The sequence below is a fragment of the Heterocephalus glaber genome, unplaced genomic scaffold, assembly GCF_053883595.1.
Source record: "Heterocephalus glaber isolate CG9 unplaced genomic scaffold, H.glaber_assembly_v1.0 deba00001719, whole genome shotgun sequence".
In the NCBI taxonomy this organism is placed as follows: Eukaryota; Metazoa; Chordata; class Mammalia; order Rodentia; family Bathyergidae; genus Heterocephalus; species Heterocephalus glaber.
The window spans coordinates 5,978,477-5,987,825 of NW_028258432.1; positions in this window are offsets into that span (position 1 = coordinate 5,978,477).

Sequence of the window (9,349 nt, forward strand, 5' to 3'; positions counted from 1 at the left end):
ATTTATCCATTCTTCAGTTTAGTGAGCATTTCTGAGTGTCTGCTGTGTCCTGAATGGTGCCATGAATGCACCATGATGACTGCCCTTGGCAGTGACCAGGAGACACGTCCATGGGAAGCCCTTTCAGCTCCTTAAGAAAATGCCTTTGTTCTTTCCCAGGTGCTAGACCAGTTGGATGTTATTTTTTCTCCTTTAGGAAAAATAAATCTGTTTTCCTCCATGATGGGTTAATCCCCAAATAGCCAGTTTACTTCTGTCCCAGATCCTAACCACCTACAGGGTTTTCTTCATGGGCTTTAGGTTAAGACCCTGATCTGGCTTCGTGCAGCTTTCATTTATGATTCATTTGCCATCCACCCCAGCAAGGTTACATTTTTCAAAAAACAGAAATTTTAGCAGATATATTTCTTCTGGGATGTTTCCTAGACTTGCTCCAGTGAGCTCATTCGCTCAAGCTAACTATGGGGCTCTCTCTCTCTCTCTCTTTCAGTTTGTAGAAGGAGCAAGATCATGTGATCTACTCCTAGCAGCTCTCATTCCTGTATGTTTGGGAAACAGTGGCTCAAATTACCCCCAAGAAAGAGGGCTGTGCTTTCTAAACATGCTTATTTCTTACAAGTGTTTGCTTTCACTTAGCAGAAGACTGAAGCTTGAGCAGGAAGTTTCTAGGTCAGCAGTACTTTGCTCTAATAAAAGACAGTCTAGCCAAAAAGAACAGCAAAGCTATGGCCTGAGCTCTTTGGAGTGTCTTGTCTGATTACCCAATTATTACCACTCAGATTAGGAAGGGATTAACCCCTGAGGTCAGACAGATGGGAAACACTATTAAAACACCCCATGTGGGGCTTCAGAGTGAGTAGCAGTGACCACCTGTCCCCATTTCTTGGGTCAGTCTGTCCTCATTTAGAGGCCTGAGATCAGTGTCTTTGATGCAAGTCTGGAGAAACTGAATAGCGCAGGAAGCAGGCAGGGCCCGCCCCATTTGGCCTCAAAGTCCTGCCCTCTTGGTTCTTTGTTCTTATCTTGTGCCCTGTCCTAGATTGGCATGGTAATGAAACTTTGGGCTGAATTACAAGTGACTTTGGGTTTCTCTCCCAAGGCCCTTGGGAATGGGTATGGGGATACTTTATGAGACCGTATAGACAGGAAGGTTTCATTTCCCAACCTCATTTTCTTAGTACACTTTTGAAGAACTGTCGAGGGCCTCCCTTCTTGAGCCTCTACCACATCAGAGCTACTTCTTTGTGTTCTCAGAAGCTAAAGGGGGGGGGGGGCGGCCGTCTGTGTTTCTGTGCATTTTTTCCCCTGCATGTTCAGAGGTTGGGACTGGCTGTGTCACAGTGCTCAGCAGGGAGCCTGAGTAGTGTGGTCCTCGAATTCCAGCCTTGAATTGTGAAAATATACTGTAGCAGTCCATTAAATTATTGATAAGCCACGTGGTTCAGCTTCTTCAAGTCCTTTATCTTCAAGATGTGGTAATGCTGACTTCATAAGGATTTTTAGGAGCATTAATGATGGATGAGAAAACATTAGGCTACATAAAATATGTTGGGTAATCTCAAAAGCAGAATGCTTTAGCTGGATGGGTTCTTCTTTGTTATATATCTAACTTAAGCCAATTTGAGAGAAGTGCGTTGGGCACACAAAGGCTGGCTCCCCCAGATATAGCCTCAGCCCCATGGAAACATAGAATCCCAAAACTGAGTCAACAATCCCCAAATTCTACAAGCAGCCACCCATTTATGACTGCAATGCTTTCACAAAAGAGGATTTCGGCACATTCAGAGGCAATATCTGGACAATTTCACTGTAAACTTTTAAAAAACAGAGCTGATTTAAAAAAAAAATCTTTATAGCTTCTATCTCTTAATCCTACTTCACAGTTTCTGTGGGTCAGTTACTGTTCCAAATGATGCTCATTCCATCTGTCTTAGTTATTTTTTTCTTGTTGCTGAGACAAAATACCCAACGGCCAAAATTAAAGGGGGTAAGGTTTATTTAGCTGACAGTTTGTATGTCCCCATAATCCACTGGCTCCAAGGTAGGTTGGCATGATAGACAGGCATTGCAGAGGAGAAACAGTTCATGGTGGGCAGGAGGTAGCAAAGCAAGTAAGAGGGCTGTCCATAGCTCTTCTATCTCTTAAATCTTATCCAGACTACTCAGAGTGAGTAGCACTCACACCCTTAATCCTAGTGCTCTTGAGCCTAGTATTGCACCATGAATCAATCCCAGCATCACATACTCTAGATTCAGCCACTTCTGAAAAAACCCCACCTATGACTTTGAGGCTTTTGGGGGGACATTTGAACACAAGCCATAACACAATTCTTTAATCCCCACAGCAAGCACATGAGGCTAAGCCTACCCATTTTACAGATCAGGAAATGGGCACAAAGAAGTTTATTTATTTGCTAAAGATCAAATTGCCTGGCTCTACAGTCTACCTTTGTAATCACCATTTTGATTATGCATTCTGAGCTACTTACATGCCTCTCTAAAACTTAGTGACTTAACATAACTATTATATTATTCAAAGTTCTGTGTGTCAGATACCTTGGTAGGCTCAGTTGTGTGGATCTTCTGTACCACAAGGAATCAGCTGAGGTCTCTCATGACTGGAGACCCTGCAGAGCTTTACTTACATATCTGGAACCTCTCTCAGCAAGGACTCTGTTCCATGTGGCTCTTACCAAAGGATCAAACTTCTTTTTATTACAGCTTGGCCTCCAAAAGAAGCACTCCAATCACCAAAGGAAGATATTGTGTATGTGTTGAGACTCCCAACCTTGGGAGTCATATAATATCACATCTACCAAATACTACAGCTCAAAATAAGTCATGGGCCCAGCACAGATTCAAGGGGAAGCAATTAAACCCCACCTCTTTACTGAAGAATGCCAAAGTCATGGGCAAAAAGAGCATATGAAATGGGCAACATGATTGTGGCCATCTGTGGAAACACCATCTACTGTGATACCACCATATTGCCTGTCTAGAAAATGAGTTCAGCGCATTTCCAAATGACACCTCTCCAGATATTTCAAACTAGCTCTCCTCAAGTATCTCTGAGACTTTTGCTTCTCACATTAGTCTCTTCTTCCTTCCACTGTTCCCTAAGAAATGCACCACCACAGTATCCTACTCCTCTGACATGTCCCATAACTGAATGTCATGCTCCAGGGGATGACTGGGCTATTGCAGAACAGAAGGACCCCAATAACTCCTGTCTTCCAGTGATGGACAGTGACTCAACAGGAATTCCTCCCTGCCACATAACATCACATAGAAATTTTTATCACCTGAAATTTGTGCCTCTCTCCCTGAACTTAGGTAACTTTGTAAAGGGATCCAAGTTAAACGTGATTTTATGAAATTTAATCTAGTTTTCTTCATTTTCTGTTGTTCTAACAAGATACCCGAGGGACTGGGTAATTTATAGAGAACAGAAGTTTATTTATTTTGTGCTTTCAGAGGCTGAGAACTCTATAAGCATAGTGCTGGCTTCTGCTGGGCTACTGGTGAGGGCCCTCTTGATATATCATAACTTTGCAGAGGACACAGCATGGTAAGATAGAATGAGCATGCAAGCTCAGGTTCCTTTCTTCTAATACAGACACTAATGCTATCATGGGGCCATTCTCTCACGTCCTCATAATATCCCATTTATCTCCCAAAGGCTCCATCGTATTAAAAACATCAACATATGAATTTGAGGATTAAGTTGTCAACACATGACTTTTGGAGGGACATATTCGAACCATTACTGTTCACTAACTCCACACTCCACTACATCCATAGCCCTTCTCGCTTTCAGTCAGACCAAGCCTTGTCTCAAGACTCAACCTCTTCCTTCTACTGCTTCTTCCAGTGCCGGTAAAATTATTTCCCCACAGAGATACAAGAACAAAACTCTGGGGCACATTACGGAAAAACTCTCTCTCAACATTAAAACTCATCCAAAGAGCTGAAACCGTTGGAACTGTTGGAACTGTTGGATTCACCAACCTGTCTGTATAACCAAACCACACATTTACACCTGTCTCAGGATCATCATGCAAACTGTGGCCAGAAGCAAGAACAGGTGCCAGAAACTCCTGCTGTCTGTATTGTCCTATGTGCCACACCCACAATCGTGGCAGAGAAAGGAATGAGATCCATCTAGAGTTTCTCAGTGAGCCCCTCTTGACTCCTGATGATGCCAACTCCCTCCTCAGTCATCCCGCTAAGCACTCTATGCTAGAATCTCACCCCACTTCATGCAACTTCTTCCTCAGCACTGCTCACTCCTTTCCAGCCTTCTCTGGAGACAAGCTCAACAGTACACTACTACATCAATCACCACATCTCTTTGAACTCGATCCTCTCATTACTCTGGATCAGGATAAATAAAGTCAGAGTGGCAGGGCCTGCCCATACTTTTCTCTTCTTGCTTTTGGTACTGGGGATCAAACTCAGGTCCTTGCACTTGTGTGGCAGGAGACGGAACCACTGAGCTGAATCCTGGGCCCTGCCCATACTTTTCAACAAGCATAGGCTTCTGCTCCCTCTGGAGTATAACATAGAAAGCCTAAGCATAAATCTTCCTCTAGCCACTTTCGGTAGCTCCAAGAGAAGGTGTCCATACTAGCAACAGTTATGTGAAACAACACAATCATTACCCTTAAGGGGAAAGTGAGACACTGAAGGACTTGTGCAGTAGCTTATTTCCACTGGGCAGCTCACAAAAGGCTTCATGGAGACTGGTGTATGGAGTGGATGCTAGCAACTATACAGAGAAGTGGTCGTCACCCACTGCTGCCTATGGGGCTATAAATTCACAGATGTTCCTGAGGACAATCAGGTGATCGAATAGCACATTCCTTCAAATGTGCTTGTGCCATGTGACCTTACGATACTAAAGTTCAAAGAAATAATCCAAACTCAAACTTGTTCAAAGTGTTATTTAAATGGTACTGGTGTTCAGTGGAACCCTGAGCAACTATCAAAAGACTGAACATCAGCCTGATACCAACTGAGGAGCCTGAGGGGCCCTCCCCATGGTCTCTCAGTTGTCTGATTAACATGCCCTAATTCTCCCTTCCACACTTTATGAAAAATGCAAATCTTTCCCATTAATTTTGTAGATCATCAAGAGCTTCCTTTCAAGGGCTTTTATCTTTCTGGTTATGCCTTGCTGCAGGCTACCTCAGTGAAGCTTCTGTTTGCCTCAAGTATTTCATGATTTGGGGTGGTTTATTGTGGTTATGAGGATCTGCAGAGGGCCTGAGATTATGCACCTTGGAGCCATCTCTTATCCCTGGAGAAACTGACAAATTATTGCCCATGCCTCTCTTCAGAGCTTTTCTCCTCAAAAAAGGCAAGTTTTTCCCTAAAAGGAATTCTATATCAGTTGCTAATAATATACACTTTCCCCTCATATTATTGTTTGAAGAATTCTTTTGCAACATGGGAAAATACTTATGATAACATGAGCTAAGCCCCCCCCCAAAAAAAGCAAGACACAGTCTTAAAACTATACCCAATATAGTCTCAACCATGTAAAACATTATGCATCAAAACAAATTTAATCAAACAGTAGCAGCAACTAGTTCTGCAAATAGGTCTCTGGGTGATTTTTGTTGTCCTGTATGTATATTGCTATTTCTCAAATCTTCAGAGGTAATGCAAATATTTGGAGCACAGATACCTGGGAGAATGGTATTATCATTCAGAAAAATTAAAAAGTCAAGAAGTGGGCAGCAGCCAGTGTGGAAAAAGTAAATGTGAGTTTCCTTCCCTCCCGAAGTGCAGACATGGTCCTTCCACTGGGTGTTCTTCCCTCCTGCTGGCCAGAAGCCGGAGCAGTTTAACTATTTTGAAAAGGCAGATAGATCTAGCTTTCTGATTTCTTGTCTTCCTGTCAGACCACCTCCATAACACTCCAAAAGCCTATCTAGAAGTGTAGGGAAGGCCTGGCTGGTCAGTGAGTCAGAATGGTATTGCTGGGGGTGTATGCAGGGCACTCCTGCTGGTTTGGCATGCTAAGAGCATTTGGCAGCTTACCTCCAGCAAGTTGCACCTTGACATGAAGCTTAGAATTTAGACGGATTCCCTTCTTTTCTCAGGCTAGAAGAGCTACTGGAATCAACTGGGTAAATTGGTTTAACTTACTACCTCTGTTAAATACTTAACTTCTCACTATTTCAAAGCCATCAGCCTAGATGTAAACAAGATGGTGTGCAGCTGACAAGCTTGAATTCATGAAAATGCAAAAGGAGTGTTAATTTTCTATCTGAAGCAGCTTTCTTAGACATGCCTTGGAGTCACATCCATAAGTTAGTGCACTGGGTGTCTCAGAAGCACACCAACTATTCACAGATCTCAAGGCAGACAGAGCCTGCAGGTGGGTTGTGCTTGAATAAGCTTCCTTTTCCTCCTCCCTCTAGTAATATGAAGCATTAGAAAAAATCCTTATTAATGATGTGCAAGAAATTTCTCCTCTAAATCATCATGAGAGGTTGGTTCTCTGTGTATACTGGGGTGAAGTTCTTCCTGCACCTGTGAAAATGAAGTTGTTGCCATTCTGATGAACTGAGTTACCGTCATTGATGCACGTGGCACTGTGTCTACACCAATACAACTCCTCCAGTCCTCTCATTCCACTCACAGAAGGCTGGAGATAGACTCCTGGCACATATTTTTGTTCCTCCCTACTTTGTTCTCAGGCAAGAAGAAAGCACAAGGAAAGGAGGCAAGAATTTCTTGTCCTTATGGAGATCAAGGAAAAATTCCCATGAAGGAAAGAGCCATAGATTCACTTAGACATGCAGCCCCATGGAGGAAGAGGGGAAAAGGGCCAAATAGGGCCCTTTCTGAGAGTACAGAGACAAGCAATGCAAAAAAAGAAAAGGCAGAAAGTAAGAGAGAGAGAATCAGGGTAGGACCCAGTATGCATGGTCTTCACCTCCTTTCTATTTGTTCCTACATAAGCACACCACAGGTGGGAACCAGGTACCAGCAGCAGGGTGGTTTAGGGAATACTTTAGCTCCTTCATCAGCAATCCCAATTTTTGTACACTCTAATTAAAACACAGTGTACTTATGGTAGTAGGCAAATACAGTGTCAAAGAAAAGGTCTAATTTACTTTCCAACCAGATTATGACTTTGAGCCCATCCTCTACAGAGATCCTATAGGTTCTCCACAGGCCATGAGAACTGACTTACCTTCGGAGAACATCCCCTGGCTGCCATGTGACGATCGGCTTTGTGGCTTGGGAGGGCTTGTAGTGGTTTGGAGTACAATGATGGCAACAGAAGCAGTGGTGTGCACATGGGCCAAGATCTCAGACCTCACCATTAGTAATGATCCCTTGCAAGTTAGCATCAAACATAATGTTGACAGAGCCACTTCTAGAGCTGGACATGACACTGTGACAACTCCTTCCATGTTTATTCAGGGCTGTTTTCTGAGCTCAGTAAAGCAAAATAAGGTACACACTCTAAACAGGCACTATAATCCCAGCTACTCAGGTGACTGAGACAGGAAGACCAAGAGTTTGAGGTTGGCCTAGGGCACAAAAGAAGACACCATCTTGAAAGAAAGAAAGAGAGGGAGGGAGGGAGAGAGAGGGATAGGTTTATAAGTAGCTTATGTAGAATGGCAAGTTCTGCCAATGACAGATAGGATGAGTGCCATCTGAGAGATACATCTCAAAGGGATTCAGCCCCTTCAATGAGAGAAAGTGACCAATGGCTGGGGTGGCCTACGGTTGCTTCCACAGACCAGGCCCTGCTGCTCTGACACTTGAAAGAAGAGCAAGGTGTTGGTGAGAATATGTGGGGAGGAGACCTTTCAGGCCCACTAGTGGCATGTGGGGCAGGACAAGACAGGAGGATGACAGGACCGGGAAAGCATATAGTGTGCTTCAAAGTTGCTGGGGGTGAGCTAGAGGTCAAGAGTCACACAAAGGAGTAGTTTCTGGAAGGGAAAGCTTGAAAGTAGATCAAGATTAATGCAGAGAAAGTTCTAAATGCTAAATTACAGGGTAATTCTTTGGATGAAGGGAAATTTTGAAGGTTTCTGAATAAGTTTGGTGCTTAAGACAGATTACAATTGCCTCTATTTAGAGGGATTGGACAAGGCAAAACTAGAGACAAGGCATCCATTTAGCACTGGACAAGAAGAGAAACTAGAGTTGAGAAATTCCACAGGTATAGAGGCACATTATCATTATTGGGTTGAACATGAAAGGTGAGAGGAAAGAGGAGGGAATGGGAGGCTGCTCAGGTTTAATGACTAGGAGAGCTGGGAGTTGCTTTTTGTTTGTAATTGAATTTCTGGTGCATCTGGCACTTGAGAGTTGGGTTACCCAAAGGCATGTAGAGATAGACCCCTAACTATCAGAGGCCGGGGCTGAGATATCTTCTCCTTAGAGATCTCAGTCAAAGCAATGGAGAGCATGAAATGGCCAAGAGAATGATAAAGAACCAGAGATGAAAGAGAGAAAGTGAGCAAAGGGCTTGGAGAAAGCCCACGGCAAAGGGGCTAGGGAAGAAGGTGAAGTAGGATCATTGTCAAGAGAGTAGGTTGATACCACTGCTCTGCTGGCCTTTAACTTGTTTGGAAGTCCATGCCACCCTGATATTTGTAGCTGGCTTGTGAATATTCCACTCCTGATTTGCTTGTCTGCATATTCTGTCTCTGTTCATTGGACACAATAATGTAACAGAATTTCCTGTTTCTGAGAAAGTCCTTTGACAAAATTTCTGACATAGAATTAGGTTTATGAGCTTGTTGATCTTCAAGTATTTTATCAAACTATAGTTCTTCACTTACAGGTTTCCACAACTCTAAGTATATCTTCCTGGCTGAGTATCTCAAAGACATTTAGGGCCAGGGATTTAGCACAGTCGTTTTGCCGCCTGCTGCATAAGCACAAGGACTCAAGTTCAATCCCTGGTACCAAAAAAATAAAATAAAATAGACATTTAATAAAATTCAAAACCTAGGCTAATCCACCTTTCAGTGTTCTTTGGTTGGTGATAGAACATTTCCTTTCATGAGTAGCTATTTATACAGGTAATATCATACAATATTTATATACATCCAGATAAGTTAAAAGGCCCTCATCTAACAAATAACTGATTTGTGCGTGTATTATATACAAAACCATGGTTCAGCTGGTCATTATGGTTCAGACGACAAAGACTGGTGGGCTGGGCTAATGTCCTGCTGTCATGGTTTGAAATTCTTAATACTCTTTGAACAAGGGGCCTCGCATTTTTATTTCACACTAGACCCCATACAGTACGAAGCCAATCCCACTGCAGAGCTTAACACATGTCCAAGTAATAGCAGGGAAGGTC